At 49.7% G+C, this 17,975-nt stretch overlaps 1 long non-coding RNA gene across 1 annotated transcript in view; it reads left to right on the plus strand.

Annotated features, from left to right (window-relative positions):
• The first annotated feature begins 10,447 nt into the window (after positions 1-10,447).
• Positions 10,448-17,975, plus strand: part of LOC119401504 (uncharacterized) — a 41,476-nt gene continuing 33,948 nt past the window's right edge. Inside the window, exon 1 of the long non-coding RNA XR_005185450.2 lies at positions 10,448-10,593. This is a non-coding gene — a long non-coding RNA (uncharacterized LOC119401504). The remainder of the gene's footprint in view (positions 10,594-17,975) is intronic.

The following is a 17,975-nucleotide window of genomic DNA, read 5'->3' on the forward strand; positions in this document are numbered from 1 at the left end:
ATATCGCTTATTGCTACTATCAAGTCTTGGTGGAGGCTGCGGACTTAGCACGACAGGTCATTTAGAGCCACTGCCTATACATCGTATAAGGAAGTATAGTATAGATTCAGTGACTTTCACACCTTGGTATAGATATCTAAATAAGACTTAGCTACCATATCAGAACAGCGCGATGATTCGATAACTGCGCTAACTGGAGACCTCAAGCGCGCTGTGTACTTCCTCTACTTCCAAAGCACTGGACCTGCCGCATAAATTGTGGAGTGCTTTTGCACGACGCGGAAGACGAAAGATACAAGCGTACCGACATACGTACACGTATTCGAACATACTGCCTCCTTATGCTCGACAGCGTTCCTCCGACTCAAGGCTTGCTTCTAGCGGATAACGGAACCCCTCGCCCTCCTCCGCTTGCACCGTCGGCGTATCACACGCTAGCGAGGCCGTGCGCATGTTGTGGGCCGCTAAGTGACGGCGGCGCGTGATTCCCTGATTCTCTCTCCTTGGGGACCTCGCGTTCGCACTGACAAGAACGACAGCTACAGGCGTTGATATCGTTCGCCGAGTCGAGCAGCTCGGTATCGCGTTGTATCTCGCTGCCTGTCGCGCTTCGGACGCGGCTCGCGCGAATGGATGGTTCCCTGAGAGCGGAGGAAGGTCTGTGCCAGAGGGAGCGAGGCCTGGCGGCGATAAAGCGTGGTCGTCGTCGCCAGTCGACATAGCCGCGCGGCCGAAGGGAGTCGCCTTTCGACGGTCGTCGGCGCGATAAAAAAGTATCAAGCGCGGCGCAAGTGAGAATCGCCCCAGGCTGGCTTATGTTTCGGGCCGCTCGGAGGGACGGAGAAGGGGGACAGCTATCGCCGCGCGGACCGCAGCCTGCAGCAGCGTGACAGCGGGCGAACACTGTCCAGAGCTGCGCCCGAACGGGGTCGACTGGCGAGCAACAGTCCTTTCGGCGGCTTGTCACAGCCGGCCATCTCTCAGCGAGTGACGCCAGGGCCCCGCGAGAAATAAGGCGCCTTCGTCCGTGTGGGCGCCGACGCTTTGCGGGCGAAGAAGAGGCGTGAGCGCTGGCGTGGCGGCATGCGCGAAGAGCGCGTTCGTACAGGGAGCTCGTCTCCCGGCGATAGCGGCGCCTTTTTCATCGTGTGGCAATATTTGGTTACACTTTACACCCGCCATTGGATCCGTGTCGCCTGGCCAAGTGCTGCGCGGAAAATCTGGCGACGAGTCGGCCTTGCAGAAGCGATTATACGGATCCGGAAAGGAGAGAGGGAAAAGAACATTGCGTGACTACTGCCGCGAGTTCTTGCGCACATACCGGGAATCTCTGAGCCTTGCAGTTATTCGTTATTCACTCGAGAAGACGACGATAACAAAGGAAAACAAAGCAGATATAGTTAACAGCGCCTGCCTACGATATAATACCGAATTGATCGCTATACTTGCTAATCTGTGCAATGATAAAGTTAACTGCATGCTGCGTTGCAATATCTGCATGCTAATCAGTCAACACACACGTCTCCTTAAAACCCAGTATGTTACAGTTGCTCGAAAGTGCTACGCCAAAAGGGCCAAACTGCTCGAGGGGAATGCAAATTGAAATTTTAATAAGGCTTGAAAGCCAGAAAAAAGGCAGTGATTAATCTTTTATAGGCTCCATGTAAGCAATATATTTTCATTACGTGAGACTTTTTCGGACACTGTCTTTCAGCCTTGCGTTTGCACTGCATAAATGACTGTGCGATGCCGTGACGTATTAACGCGGTAGCGTTAGAGAGCTCGTGTCGCAGAAATTCCGCTGTCGGCGTCGGCACCGTTGGTTGTGAGCGAAAAATCATCCGTGAGCGAAAAATCGAGAAAGTAGCAAATAAAATAAACGATAAAAACTTCGGTCCCAATGAGGATCGAACCCGGGCCGTTCGCGTGGCAAGCAGGTGTCTTACCACAAAGCCACGATGTTGCTTGCAGCTGCTTCGGACAAAAACACTACATAAATGTCATGTAGTGAAAGGAATCTCGACGCATTTTGTTCGGCAGGTGTCACGACGAAAACGAGTCCATACGGTAGGCGCATTCGCGAGGCCATCAATCTACGTCGAAAAACGCCGGGATAGTGCAGCCATCGCCGCTAAATACACACACGAACTTTCAAACAGCTCTAAAAATGGACAACTATGTCCATCTAGAGGAAAACATATCAAGCAAACGCAGCAAACGCTAGATAATGTGCTGCCATCTGTGAGGCATGGTGAGAAATATGTCTCGACTTTTCATGGCATCCGAGAGGGCCGGCGCGCGGCGTATATCTTGGAGGCCATGCGACTCTTGCTTTAGATCGAAAGCCTGTAAAATTCGCGCGCGTGTATGCGTGTGTGTGTGTAACAATACACATTAATAAGTATGCACTTAGTGGTTGAAGTGCGTACTAGGGGCCGGATTTCGCTATCGCGTTCAACTCTTAAAGGCGAAGCTTAAGGGTCCCCCAATTTTTGAACCATCATTAAATTGGTATACTAGCGAATAAAGCTGCTCCGATAGAAAAACCGAGTCATTGTTCTAGTCCTGTTTCCTGACAGCATGGCTGATGTTTTCTTTAGTCTTTTTTTTTTCAGCCATGCCAACTTGTAGCGATAGGTAGGGAGAACACGCGCTGCAAGTTGTATAATGTTGCTACGTGCACAGTTGTCCCTTTACTTGTAATTTAAGTTATCCCGGTCATTTTCTCTCAGAATAAGAGAGAAGGGGGAGAAGGAGGAGAAAAAAGAAGGAAAAGTAGGAAGGTCAACCAGACGCGCGTCCGGTTTGCTATCCTACGCTGGGGGAAGGGATTAAGGGAGGAAAAGAGAGATAGAAAGGAGGGAACATACAAAAAAGATACACGTGAGCTTAAACTATACACTGATGCGTTCGACAGTATTCGACGCAAGACGTCAGGCGCATCACGTTCCACTGTAGATCGTCGAGTCATGGTTCCTACTGAAGGCTTGCAAGTACTGGACATAGAACATCCAGTACCTGTTGTACGGACTCAGCGTATGGTGATTTCAGTCTGCCGACGAACACGCGAAGTGTGTCTAACAGCGATTGAAGCACTATGAGGATTGATTTTTCTTCTTCTGGCAACTTGTCAGTCAGGGTTCGCTCTTGCCAATGTGCACTATGAATCTTCATGTCACTCTCAAAATAAGTTAGCGATAATCAAAGGCGGCCACAACGTCAGCGTATTACCGGCTTATCCACCGAGCTGTAACGGAGGGTTTGCACCTCTGGGTGCGGGAGCTAAAACGAAATTACAGCCGTAATTTAGCGCGGGTGTCTACGTTACAATTTGACGTGACAAGTGCAAGAAAGAGACACAGAACACAAAAAGGAGCGAGAAGCACTAGCGCGCACTTCCAAATGGCGTTTATTACAAAAGCACACAAATATAGAATCCCGCGGACGTGACCACAAGCACACCCACCTGTGCATGTTAACGAACAAATACAAATCTTCAAGAAAAACAAAGCAGGATTAAAGGGACACTGACACAAAAATTTTCAGTCCTCTTTCTTTGCGTCAAGTGAAATGCCAAGCACTCAAGAGCCTAGAAAATGTACTGGTAAGCTGGAGTGCTCTCTGAAAAAATCAATTCAATATTTCATAAAAAGAATCTAAGTCAGTTCCCGCCCAAATGAAAGCTGTACGAACTGCGGAGCGTTGATTCGCCTGTGTTTCCCTTGTGTTTATTTGCTCTTTTTTATTCTTTTGTGTTCTTTTGTTGTTTTTATCTGCTCTTTTGTGCTCTTTTCTGTTCTTGTGTGATTATGTGATATTTTTTATCCTTTTCTGTTCTTTCCTTGTGATTATCTGATTTGTTTTGCGATTATCTATTTTCTGTTCTACGGTCTTCTTTTTACTGCTTCTTTACTGTTCGCTGCTGCGAGCGCGCTGCGTCTAACTCCCGGCGCGGCGCTGGCGTTTTCTGACGTTGCGTCCCTCGGCGTCGTCGTATCAACGCCGTCAGAGAGGGCGGCAAACCATATGAGGAGCGTCAAATCAGCGTCGCACAGTGTGACCAGAGGGAATGACCCTGACACCTCGTAAAGCAGTGTACAGTTTCCGTCAATGGACCAACAAGATATATTCCTGATTATAGCTTTTATGTCACATTTGCAGTTCTGTGGTGCAAAAAACGAGTCACAGTGCCGCCGAAAAGTCTATTTTTTTATTTGACTTGTAGCGCCAGCTATTGGCATTAAGAAGAACCACAAACTCGTAATATATGGCCTCTGAGCTTGAAGCTGCCGCACATCTTTGAGGCCTCGTATTCGGCCAATACACTCATTCCTGCTAAGCCTACCGACGAACTTGAGTATACGGCTCTCGGAAAGAGTTCAAAGATATCTCGAGCGCTTTGCTGTCGAAGCTTCTAGGGAACAAACTAAGTCAAATACAAGCATCAATTGAGAACTTAAGGGCCACACAGCGCACGGCGACGACTTATTAGATTCGAGGCGGGCGGCAGCCATTTTGGCAGCAGCGACGAGCGGAAGTCGCCGCCAGCCAAACGCTGATTGGTTCTGCGTCCATCGAACTGCTTCCGGCGTCGACGCTGCCGCCCGTGATGTCTGGACCGTCCAGAGGTGGACGTTTCGGCCACCGTCACCGGTAGCGTCGACGTCGAGGGATGCCGGCGTACGAAACGCCGGGAAAACGCCGGCAAAAACGCTCTATATGGTTCGGCCTTTAGCCCTTCGGCGACGCTGGTGTTCGCGGGCAAGCTAGCGCTGGTGTTCCAAGCGTGCAGCCTGAACGGCTTATGTGTATCAAGCGTGGGACCTGCGTGACGCCAACGCGAGACATGAGAAGATGACAGGGGGGTCCCTTAAACTGCCCCGCAGTTGAAAGCCAGTTTCGATGCCGCGGTGATACAGTGGTTACTGTGCTCGGCCACTGACCCGAAGGTCGCGAGTTCGATCCCGGCTGCGGCGGTCGCATTTAGATGGAGGCGAAATGTTAGAGGTCCGTGTACTCAGATTTATGTGCACGTTAAAGAACCCCAGGTGGTCTAAATTTCCGGAGACCTCCGCTACGCCGTGCCTAATCATATCGTGGTTTTGACACGTAAAACACGAGAAGTTATTAAAAGCTAGTTTCGGTCCCTACTGTACCCCGACGTCGCCACCCTGCATAAGCTTCTTGTCACGTGCACGCGCAGGATGACGTTTCCACGGCCACTCCATCGTCTGTCGCGCTCCGCGTGGCACGTGTGGCAAGCAAGTGCGCAGTCAACGATGGGCGAAATTTTGTCTAGCAACTATGACGTCAATAACAAATTAGGCAGAGAGTAAGATGTCTAAACTGCCGACCCTGAGAACCATTTCCATTCGACACCATCGCAAGCGCGTCAGAAGATGACTGACTTGACTGTGAGAACGCCATGTTAGAAGGCTTGCGCATCGGAAACGTCGACTGCGTATTCACTTGTATACACGACGATAGAGCGCAAGTTCGACTTCGCTCGTTCGCTTCACGGGTCCGGTGAACTACGGTGACCGCACAGTGAGGGCAGACGATCGAGAAAGCAACATACGAGCGGCCATTTTGTATGCATTTGTACCCGACGTCATCACAACCAGCCATACTGCTGTGTGGAGTCACCAGAATTTGTACTGTAGCTCAACGTCACGCTAGTGTCTACGTCAGTAGGTGTGCCACGCGAAAATGGACTTTAATGTTGCAAAAAAAAAGCTGTCTTCGCATTTCCCGAGCTTCAGACTGAGCCAGAGCCGTCTCTCTATACAGGAGAACTCAGCTTTGAACATTGATGTCAGTACCCCTTTTAAGACTCCACGCTGCCTACAACCCTGACGTTAGAGGTTCTCGGTGCATTACGACTAATACAGTTCTGGCAAGGTTCACACAGTAGAACGAAAACAACAAGTGGAACGATGCGCTTACACCTTTCCTGTGCCTCTCATATAGACGCATGCATGCACATATAAGATTCCCCGGGGATGTTACTGCGATACACAGGCGTCGCGCTATTGAATGCGAAAGAGAAGACTTGCAGTGCGCCGAGAGCACGCGGAGAGACCCTAGGGAGTAGCGGGGGCCCTTGAAGTCATTACTGCGCGTTGACGAAGCGTGCATATATATAGAGCACAGCACACGCATCCAGACGACGCCTCGTCTCGGAACAGTGGCGGGCTGTTATACTAAGCTCTGTCCGTGTTTTCGAACACTGGTGTAAATAAATCCTATGGGAGATGATTGGTAATAGAGGTATAAAAATCAACAAAAGCGGACTACCCGGTCGTCACATGGTGGCAACGCAACGCTGTCGCTGGCGGTTGGGAATGAACTGCGTGGTGACTGGCAGGAACGTGAGGGCCCGGACGCCACCGTATATATATATATATATATATATATATATATATATATATATATATATATATATATATATATATATATATATATATATATATATATATATACGGATCGCGAAGCTCTGTAGCTGCAGCTGTTGGCACAAGATAGAAGGTGCCCGGAAAGGAAAGCCTTACTACGTATACCGCACGCTTCACGGCGCATTCATGTCAGCCGTACATTTAGTATCGTGCGTGCCACCTCTGCCCATAGCGCCTAATGCATACAAAAACTGAGGTGCGTAATGCGTGAGGGCTAAACGGACGTACCGAACCTTGGCGTGAAGTCGTTGCTCTACACTTCTAAATTCGAGCTCCAGCAAGTCTGACGTATACGCAGGCCAGGAGATCCCTAATGCGCACTCTAACCTCATGAAGTGCATAGAACAATAAAGGAGCGTTGATGACAGAGCCCTAATTGCGCACCCTGACCCTGACATGTGACAATGCTATTCACCGCGTGCTTACAGAAGGTTTTCAGGGCCCTAGATTGGGAAGAGTTAGGTATATACGAGTTAATGGAGAGTACCATAGTAACCTACGATTCGCCGATGACATTGTATGACCGGTACTTACATACGGAGCAGAAACTTGGAGTCTTACAAAGAGGGTTCAACTTAAACAGAGGACGACGCAGCGAGCAATGGAAAGGAAAATGATAGGTGTAACCTTAAGGGACAAGAAAAGAGCAGAGTGGGTCAGGGAGCGAACGGATGTAAAGGACATCTTAGTCGAAATCAAGAAGAAGAAATGGACATGGGCAGTACATGTAGCGCGTAGGGAAGATAACCGCTGGTCATTGAGAGTAACTGACTGGATTCCCAGAGAAAGCAAACGTGCGAGGGGGAGGCAGGAATTTAGGTGGGCAGATGAGATTAAGAAGTTTGCGGGGTATAACGTGGCAGCAGCAAGCACATGACCGGGTTGAATGGCGGGACATATGGGAGAGGCCATTGCGCTGCAGTGGGCGTAGTCAGGCTGATGATGATGACATATGGCCAGGCAGCAAAATGTGGCCTCCTGTCCGTTCTTGCAAAAAAAGAAAAAAAAAAAGAAAACGGTAAGAAAACAAAATCTTTGACACCCACGTACTGAAGCTCACCATATTCGCCCATATATATGAATCGCACGCGAATGCGATACGCGATGACTTCGTGGCTTCATAGCCAATGGTGCGAGGGCTTGTTGGTGTGTTTGTGACATACCGTCCAATACGATCCCCAGTATGACTTATCCACCGGACAACCAAGCATTGGAAACGAATTTCTATATGTAAGGGGGGATTGAACTCATCACTAGAAATGTTTAAAAACAGCTATCAATACGAACACACCAAGCACAATAAATATTTGATCTTTGCGACTTACTTGCATGCGGCGTACTTGACCACTGCAGTCGCACATCACTCAAGATGGAATGTATATAAAAAATTTTGGTCACGCACGCTGTCCATACGAAGTTTTGCACAGCTTCCGCTAACTTCCGCTAGAATCGAGCAAACGCGAGTAACTGTAGCTGTATATAATTGCCTTCAGAGCAGTCAGACACTTCAGTAATGACACTTGACGTAATAGGTTCTAGCTGCCACTGGGCTGTGGAAGCAGGGGCATGAAATTTCATTGGCTCTCCGGGAAAGCTTGTGCGGTGTAAGCGTACGACCTTGCTTTGAGAGTTGGGCTGGACTATCGGTCACGGCACAGATTATGGACAGGTACTATGCCACCATGTGTCTGGTATGCGATGTCACCGTTTATGAAGTAATCAGGGGCCTTTCCATAAGGTATAAACATTTCCATTTTCAACTTGTCCCCACATAATTTCGTACAATGAAAAATATGCATACAAAATTCCCATGACCTTCGTCATGCAATCGACGAACGTGGTCATAGCAGTATTTTATAAATTAGCTACTTGTTCGAACTATGATTATAGTGTATTTGCGGTTTTCAGGTAACTTTTGGGAAGCATATATCCATGCAGAGCTCCTACGTTTCGACGCAATTTTGTAAGAAAAACGTTGGCTGTACATGTGCAAAAAGCGTGCAAAAATGAAATTTTTGGCAGTTTTCCTTCACAGAAAATCTTTAAAAAACAGGGTGCAGGAGCTGTAGCAGGGTAAAGGAACTTCTCGACACGAACAAAAATGTTCCTGCTGGAGGCTGCGCAGCTCTGGCTGCAAACCTGTACCATTAATGTAACCGCCTTCTGTCACTTTTACACGTCCATAGGAAATGTCCGAGAAGACGCTGTAAGCGCCTGCGCTGCTTTACGGAACTGTGCTGCGTCTTGAAACAGGTGCATTTCTTCGCGAAGCGAAGTCGTAGGTCTTTTAGTGATTGGTCGTGTCACTTTCGCATGCACAATAACAATTTCACTTCATAAGAATCACTGAGAAAGTTCACGCTCCGAGATTTTCAGTGCAGGCTTTCAGGTTAAAGTGTAGCCGTTCATGGCTTTTCTTTCGCCTTATTTCAAAAACAAAGAAAAGAACATCCCAAATTTATCACTACAATTCCAATGGCGACGTAGGTAGAATGCTCAAAGGAGTTAAGCCCGGGTTTAGAGCAATATAAACAACACTACAGGACAGTTGGAAAGCGAGAAGACGTGACTCGTCCTCATCTCGGAGAGTGCTGCGGACATCCCTGACGCCGCGTGGCAGCCCACGTGTGTTGCGACGACGTAGCGCCTAGCGACCTCACGCAAATGCTGGCTGGTAACATTCGCGCAAGTGCTGTGCGGCGGTAACGAGCGCGGCGCGCAGCAAGCGGGAGCAGCGATGCCACCAGCGGCAGAACACGATGCGCGCACTGGTCAGGCGGCCAGTTGTCCACGGGGCGCGGTTGACAAATGCGACACCCCGCCACTTACGCGAGGGAGAACCCGGCGCTCGGACACTGGCGAAGAAAGGAGGGAGACGGCGATCATTTAAATTTCATCGCTCAGGTCCCGGGCAATTAGGGCCGGCGCGTTGGCGCCAGCGCCATTCATCATCCGCGCTCGGCTGCAGCCTCGGGGCGTCGGCTGCCGCCGTCGGGCCGACAACCAGCGCGGCCTTCGGCTCCGTCATCCGTCTTGGCCGCGGGCGTCATTACGGCGCTCATCAGGGGCCTCCGCGCTGGGGCCGGAAGCGCGACCCTCCTTCCTCCGGGAGCAAGGGTTATTTTGGAAGGCGCCTCCTCCGAGACCTCCGCCACGAGGAGACAACGCTGGCGCCTTCTCTTTCCCTGCCGGACAAGCCGGCTCACTTTCAAAGTCTTTCGGCGACTGCGCGCTCGAATCCTGGACCAAGCAAGGACGCACTGCGCTCCTTCACCTCGCTACACACTGGGGACTGGGGACAGCACTTCCACCAGTCAGTGGGCCCTGTCCACAGCCTCAGAAATGCGGAAACGAGTTGGGTTTCAAGCCTGAGGTACAGTGCGGAAAGACGGAATATGCAACAAGTACCAGTTGTGTCGCCCAAGAGTTGCAAGCGTCTTTGAGAACGTGCCATAGAGGCACATGTCCTGCAGTTCGGGGAAGGCACGGAAGGCCTGTTCAGTGCGTTCATCAGTCACAAAAACAATTCGAGCGGCAGCCGCAGATCGCAATGTGGAAATTGTATTGTGTATGCTGCTGAGGGTGTCTGGGAATCAATCATAATAATTGTTGGGATTTTACGTTACAAAACCACGATACGATTATGAGGGACGCCGCAGTGGAGGGCTCCGGATGTTTTGACCATCTGGTGTTCTTCAACGTGCCCCTAGATATATGCACACGGGCCTCTAGGATTTCGCCTCCATCGAAATGCGGCCGCCGCGGCCGGGATTCGATTCCGGGACCTTCGTGTCCGCAGCCGAGCACCATAGCCGCCCTAGACCACCGTGGCGAGCCTATGGGCACTAAGGTAAAGAAATTACGCAAGAATATACATAAGTTGCACTTAATTATTCACGCACTACAAAGCTGACATGCTTAACTTATGGTGCATCTAGTGAGGTTCTGTAGTCTAATCTTGCAATCTTCGCCGTTTCCTATGCGCAGGCCCACCGTGCTGAAAATTGCTGGGGGAGAATAGATCAGAACAACGTTGGTAGATCTGCCCGTGCCTTCATGCCATTTCTGGATCCTACATGCTGAACGTGGAGGCGCCTAGCCGAGGAAGGCTGAAATTACTGCAAAATGCTGCACACTGGTATGGGCTGCATACTGCTGATGAACACATGTTTGAGTATGATGAATTCTAGTTACAATGGCTGATTCAGCCCTGTTAGACGCGACCAATCCCGTCTGAACGCAGGCACACGTACTATCGAGCTATGCCTACCTCAATGTTGAGCGGGAGGATAAATATTGCTGCGTTTGCTTCCGAAGTGTGTGGCATGACAACGGCGCCATTAGTGCACGCGATCTACGCATGACCAAATAATAGATTGATCTGTTCAGAGGTGAAAGCGGCATTTTCGACGGTAATTAGCCATGAAGTCCATTTATTACTATATTGTAACCGACAAACACAGGGCCTGTTGCTATAAAAATGATTTATTTAGGGCGAACGTGTGACCGTCAACTCAAGAATAACAACCCTAAGTAAGAATGTGCCTTGCTCGCTGCTTCAAAGTTCGTCGGTCTCTTCACCACCCCTGTATTCTCGTGCCGGTCTCGTGACGTAGCGTGGTGGCACGCGCAGGCCGGCGTCATGGCGCGCTTTGCTTGCCAGTGTAGCGGCTTTTACGAATGCAGAATGCAGCATGCGTCTTCAGCGGATGTCAAACAATTTGTGCCATTAGTCCCCCTCCTAACAGGCATTGTCCCGATGCGGCTGACTACTTTGAAAGGATAAGGCTGCTCGTGGTGTTTGAGGATGTGTCAGTCCGGTTGTGCAGTTCCGTTCGTGGTACGGTTTCATTCGTACCTCATGTACGGCTTCTGGAGGATTCCTGCGTCGTGTTGAGGACACTTCAGCTTCAGGGATCACCTTGTAATTTAAGGTACTTAACCAGCGAAGAACCCGGCAAGGGCCAAAACAGCGCCGCAAAAGCCTTTCAGATAGGCCACGTGCACGTACAAGCGTTCACACACACACTTGGCCTCCGGAGTTGTACTCTACATATATTCGCCTTAGATTATAACGATCTGCGTCGACGTTCTGCTGCTGAATTATACGGTGTCTTGACCACTCTTGTGCCTCTTCTCCCCTTTCTATGCATTCACTGATGTCAGCGTCATCCTCATTGGTATTGTTGACAGGTAACATCGCGTCTAAAGTCCATACCATCCGACCGTAAACAAGTTGAAATGGTGTAAAGTGGACCGTTTCTTTGTACGACAGTAATACGGAAATATAGCATACGGTAATATACTGTCCCATGTCCAATGTTCGACGCTCACATACACAGCGATCATGTCAGCAAGCGTTCTGTTGAGCCTTTCAGTAAAGACGTTTGTTTGCGGATGGTGAGCTGTAGTTCTTCTGTGGTCGGTAAGCGTTAGTTTCATGACCCACTGCATCAACCTGGCAGTGAACGCTGTTCCTTTTTCAGTTATGACAACCTTAGGTGCGCCATGTCGTAGCACTATCTGAGTGACGAAAAACTGAGCCACTTCATTAACGGTTCCTTTTGTAAAAGACGATGTCTCGGCACATCGGGTCGTGTAGTCTGTTACTACAACTATCCACCGCTATCCCGACGATGAGGCAGGAAATGGTCCTAGTAAGTCCGCTCCCACCTGCTCAAATGGCTTTTTAGATGGCTCTATCGTCTTCAACAGACCTGCTGGTTTCAAGGGCGGTTTTTTTTTCGCCTTTGCCATTCTCAGCATGACTTGACATAGTGCCGCACGGAATTCATTAATTGCGGCCAGTAGTATCCCTGGTGTATTTTTGCAAAAGTCCATTACTAATGCCCAAGTGGCCTGCCAATGGGTCATCATGACCATTTCCGCTCGCAGTGATGGCGGTACGAGAAGAAGAAACGTCTCACCAGTGTGTTCGAAGTTTCTCTTGGACAGAACGTTGTTCGGATAAGATAGGAAGGCAATCCGCGGACGAAGACTTGTGGTACTTTGACTTGCTGCCCCTCTAAGTACACGGAGAGCAGGAGTAATTCCGGGCCCATTCTCTAGTAATGAGCCATCTCCAACACGTTCACAGCTCCTAGAAATGCGGAATCTCGTTCATGCTAAGGAGATGAGGTCGCGACTGGTGCACGTGACAAGCAATTTGCGTCATTGTGCTTGTGACCGGACTTATGCACGATGGTGATATGTTCCTGCAGACGCGGGCTCCATCTAGCAAGTCTTCCAGAAAGGTCCTTGAGATTCGCCAGCCCACACAATGAATGATGGTCGCTGATTGCGCGGAACACTCTGCTGTATATAAATATGGCCGGAACTTACTGATAGTCCATATAAATGCGAAACATTCCTTTTCTGTAGCTGAGTAATTTGACTCTGCTTTTGGCTGAGTGCGGCTTGCGTAAGCGTAAACTTTTTGTTCTCCATTATGCCGCTAAATAAGGCTAGCACCTAGACCAACGTTAATCGCGTCGGTATGGTCTGTCTCAGCATCTTCGTCAAAATGAGCAAGCATTGGAGGAGTCTGCCGATGGCATCGTAACTCAGAGAAGGCATCGTCTTGATCTTTCTGCCAGATGAATGGTAGAACTTCCTTTGTAAGCGGTGTCAGTGGTCCGGCGATCTTGGAGAAATTTTCAACGAAGCGTGTGTAGTAAGCACAGAGCCCCAGGAAACGTCTCATGGTCTTTTCTCGTGGCTTTGGGCAGTTTTCGACCGCCGCGATCTTGTCAGGGTCTGGGTGGACACCTTTAGCACTAACAATGTTCCCGAGGAACCGAAGCTCGCGAAATATGGAGTGGCATTTTCCTGGTTTGATTGTCAGTGCTGCCGCGTGAATGGCATCCAAGCAGTACAGTTCTCAATCGCTGCACGTGCTGCTCGAAGGTAGTGGGGAAAAAAAAAAAAACATGGTTGACCGTCTGTCATAGGAATCGGTATAACAGGAAAGTAAAACGTGTCTTTGAAGAAGTAGTTGAATGTTTACTGTGCATTGATGCAAGAAAGCTTGCAAAATGCCTATTCGTGTTTGGCAGCTATAGCACCGTTTAACGTGAATGCACCCAAGATGACGCTTGGTGGCACATCTCCATCCCGACGACTAGCGTCCATGATAAGTAATTAAACAAACATTTGTGGTAGTGTAGTAGTTAACGGGAAGAGAGTAATCAGAGAAAGCGATGCGACAGCCAGAAGAGCGTCGCTGATCGGACGCAGAACTTGGGCTAAGGTCGCCATTCCGCCGCATGTTAAAGAGCTTGAACACCACGGCGGGAAACGCAACGCACGACTAGAGGGAAACGGAACGCACGTCGTGCCTACCCTAGCCCGGCCACGATTTTTCTCGGGGAGCGGGGAAAGCGGTGTTACAGCAAGGCGAGGAAGGCGCGCGTCGAAGAGCTATTTTTAATATGAATGGATGCTATGAGCGAGGCCGAGGCTTGGGCTAAGGTCGCAAACTTCGCGGTGTGTTGAGGCGTTGACAGAATTGCACTTCTCCTATTGGAAACGCGCCGAATGGGACGGTCGCGCAGCAACGACGCGTTGCAGGACCTAATCGAGGAGGCCATAATGCATTACTTCACTTTACCACGCTCCCAGACGGCCACACCACCCCGCCGACCAAGAGCACTGTGAGAGGAAAGTGTGAGATGTAAAAGGCGCCTTTGTAAAGCCTCCAGAGTGTGTGGCCTTGAGAGAGAGAGAGAAACAGAGGGAACTCTTTATTGAAAAGCAGAGAATTTAGCCGGCGTCTGCAAATCGCTGACTTGCTACTCTGCGTTCGCAAGGGGATTGTGACCGTGGCGCAGCGGATAGCGTGTCCGGCATCTGTTGTCGCGGGCCGAGATCGTCTGTTCGACTCCCGTTGATAGAACTTTTTTTGACATCTGATCGCGTGCATTTTTTCGACGTCATTTCCGTGACGGAAATACGTCACTGTAGTCTTGGGGGACCCCGGTATAAAACACTTTCGTGTTAAAAACTACTGCATCATCAAGATAGACGAGGCACGACTGCCATTTGAGACGGGAGAGCACAGTGTCCGTCATCCCCTGAAATGTAACGGGAGCAGAACACATATAAAAAGAGAGTACTTTGAACTCGTAGAGTCCGTGGGGTGTCACAAATGCCCTCTTCTCGCGGTCTCGTTCGTCCACATGGATCTGCTAGTATTCGCTTTTTAAATCCAAAAATGAAAAGAAGTGAGCATTGCGTAATTTATCTAAGGTATCGTCGATTTGTGGAAGTGGATAAACATCCTGCTTCGTGACGAGGTTCAGTTTCCGGTAGTCAACACAAAACCGCAGGGCGTTGTCCTTCCTTGACAAGTACTAGCGATGATGCCCACGGGCTTATGGATGGCTGTATTACGGCGTCCTTGAGCAAATCCTGTGCTTACTTCTTTATCGCTTCCCATTCATTTGGAGCTACTCGGTATGGATGCTAACATAATGGTCTAAAATGTCCTTCGGCTACGATGCGCTGCTCTGCGACAGGAGTACGTCTGACTTTCGACCAAGTGGAAAAGCACTCCGCGAATTCCTTGATCAAATCCACAATGTGGTGTTTTGGTGGAGATGGCAGCTCTCGGTCAATGTCTGTTGACTGAAGGACACTGTCTACTGCCTAGGAAGCTGGTGGTGCTTTATCTAGAACGCAAACATCCGCCACTTGTGATGCTATGAAGAGATGCTAGCACATCCGCATATCCGTCACGCAGATTCACTAGACCTCTTGCCACTCATATATTCCCTTTTCAAGTAACAGTCCGATATCTACATCTGCTAGTCGAGCATATGGGCACGGAAAACATCACTTCTCACAAGAACTGTCACACTTTAACGTGGCGGCGCGGTCACACCTTCGTCCACAATACGGAGAGGTGAAATGATTGGTTGCTCCGTATGGCACACGCTGACAGCATTCTCAGTAGAAAAAAGAAATTTGAGTTTCTTGTAAGTCGATGACTGCGCTGTTTGCTTGCAAGAAGTCCATGCCTAAAACCAGCTCACGGGAGTACTCCGGGAGAACAATAAAGCTGATGACGTACACGATACCCCTTATTCCTATTCTCGCTGTGCACATTCCCACGAAGTTGACTAGTGCTCTCCGGCGGTGTGTATCTGAGGTCCGGTCCAATGAGCGAGCACTTTCTTGAGCTCCTTTGCGAGCATGCTGCTTATTACTGGGTAGTCTGCACCAGTGTCTATTAACGCAATATCCTCGAAGTCGTCGATTGTGACTTGCAGTTCGGAGGTAACGTCACCATTACTGCACTTGTCCGTTATTGCGTCACTGCCGTCGTATGTTCCGGTTAGTGAACCAGGGTCTTCAGTCCTCCAAGAATCATCGGCCTTACCTCCCCAGGTCGCTGGTTCTAGCTTTCCCCTCGCAAGCTTGGTAAACGACGCTTCGGGAAAATTGATGAGGACGTGGACGCGGCGACCGATAGCGCATTGGTACTGTCGACCGTGATTCACGTTGCTGCTTGTTCTGATAGGTATGGCGGGCAGATAAAATTCTTCAATTTCGTAAGGGCGCTCAATTGAGAGGGCAGGGGGCATTCACTGGGAAGCCACGTAGTCCAGCCCGACGATACTGGCATGCCCGATAAAGATGACCTGCCTCCGCACAGTGGTAGCAGAGAGGCCGCCGGTCTGCAGTGTGCCATACATCGCTTTTACGGGGTCTTGCTTCCGGCATGGGTGGTGGCATACTGCGAGAAAATGTTGGGGGCATAAGGGCAAATTGTGAATAGTTCGTGCGTCCGAGGTCCTGTTGTACAACTTGCGCGTACGGTAGCTGAGGCTGAGGTTCCGGTTGTACGTAGTGTAGTACCTGGGGCTGTGGTTGACGAATTGCTTGCCGCATTTCTTCGCGCACAATGTCCGCAAGTGAAGGCATCACTGAAGGACCTTGGGCCAGTAGCATTTTCTGCAGCCCTCCCTTACGACAACCCTCAAAAGTTCCCGCAGGACGTCAATGTTGCTGGTGACGGTTGTTGACACCGCGCTAACAGATGAAACGCTTACGTCCCTGTTGTACTGTCGCGCGTGTTGCTGCAGTGTCCTCTCCATCATCGTTATTTCTGACGTGAACTCAGCCATCGCGCGGGGCGGATTACGCACGAGGCCTGAAAAAAGCTCCTCCTTCACCCCACGCATCAGGTGCCGCAACATCTTCTTTTCGGCCATGTTTGGGACGGCTCGGTGGAAGAGCCGGGACATGTTTTCAATATACATGGACACGCTCTCGTTGTTTCGTTGGTTTCTCGCCTGCAGAGCAGCCTCTGCCTTTTCTCTGCGGTCCGTGTTTGGGTAGGTAGCAAGTAGCTCCCTTCGGAAGTCGTCCTACGATAACAAGGACGCTTCGTGGTTTTCAAACCTCATAAGCGCAGAATAATGCAGTGCCACGTAGACGTAACGAAGTTTCCTAGCTTCGTCCGAACCGATAAAACTAGCGACGCGCTCGAAGCCATTCAGTCAGTCCTCTGGATCTTCGAAGGTGTCGCCGGGGAAGACCTCTGGTGTCCGTGGCGAACCCATTGCGATATGAGATGGAGATGGCGTCGCCTGGGTGACCATGGTAGCGCCTGAGCTTACGGTCTCCGGAGAGGGGACCAAACTGGGCTGCTGACCACGAGGCGGAGACTCGTGCGTTGGTGGACAGTCGCTGGCTCCGATCTTCGGGGATCTAGGCTACGCTCCATAGCCTGTGCTGGGCTATCGATTCACTACGCAGCACCTCCACCAGATTGTAACCAACAAATACAGCGTCCGTTGCTATAAAATGATTTATTTAGGGCGAACCTCTGCCCGTCAACGCAAGAATACCAACCCTAGGTAAGAATGTGTTGTTGTCCTCTGGGCCTGGCACATACCCAATGTAGGGGATGGCCGAGTAGTGGGCGAACTTTTCCAATGTTTTCTGTAGTGTATAATTTCTAGATCTGGTTGTTAATTAATATATGGATATGAAGTCCAAATTATCAGTAATGAAATGTTTAAAGCCGGTGGAATATATCAAGATAGTCGCAATAATACATTCCTCAACGGCGAAGAAAACATCCCTGTGGCTCTACTCGAGAGTAATGGCCCAAAAAGAAAGAATAACCGGCTCTGATAATTCCAGGTCCAGCTTTCGAGGAGGTGGTAATAGTATTCTTTTCCTCAATATAGTGAACCGGTCACAGGATATAAAGAAATGTCCAATTGTTTCCTCTTGATTACAGAAGAGGAACAGAGGGGAGGTCACAAAACCTGATATATGTAAGTAAAAATTGAGGGAGGCAGCGCGGCAACGAAATTTCGAGATGGCAACTTCCTTGATCCTTGAATTAGAGAGAGAATCATCATGGAGAAGCAGTCAGTTCCGAGTCTGTTAAACTTTTCCTGAATGTAAAAGTGCGAAATCTCTTGCTCGCTGCTTGGAACTTCGTCGATCTCTTCTTGACCACCCCTGTTGTCTCGTGCCTTAGCTTGGTGGCACGCGCAGGCCAGT

The sequence above is a fragment of the Rhipicephalus sanguineus genome, chromosome 1 (assembly GCF_013339695.2).
Source record: "Rhipicephalus sanguineus isolate Rsan-2018 chromosome 1, BIME_Rsan_1.4, whole genome shotgun sequence".
NCBI lineage: Eukaryota > Metazoa > Arthropoda > Arachnida > Ixodida > Ixodidae > Rhipicephalus > Rhipicephalus sanguineus.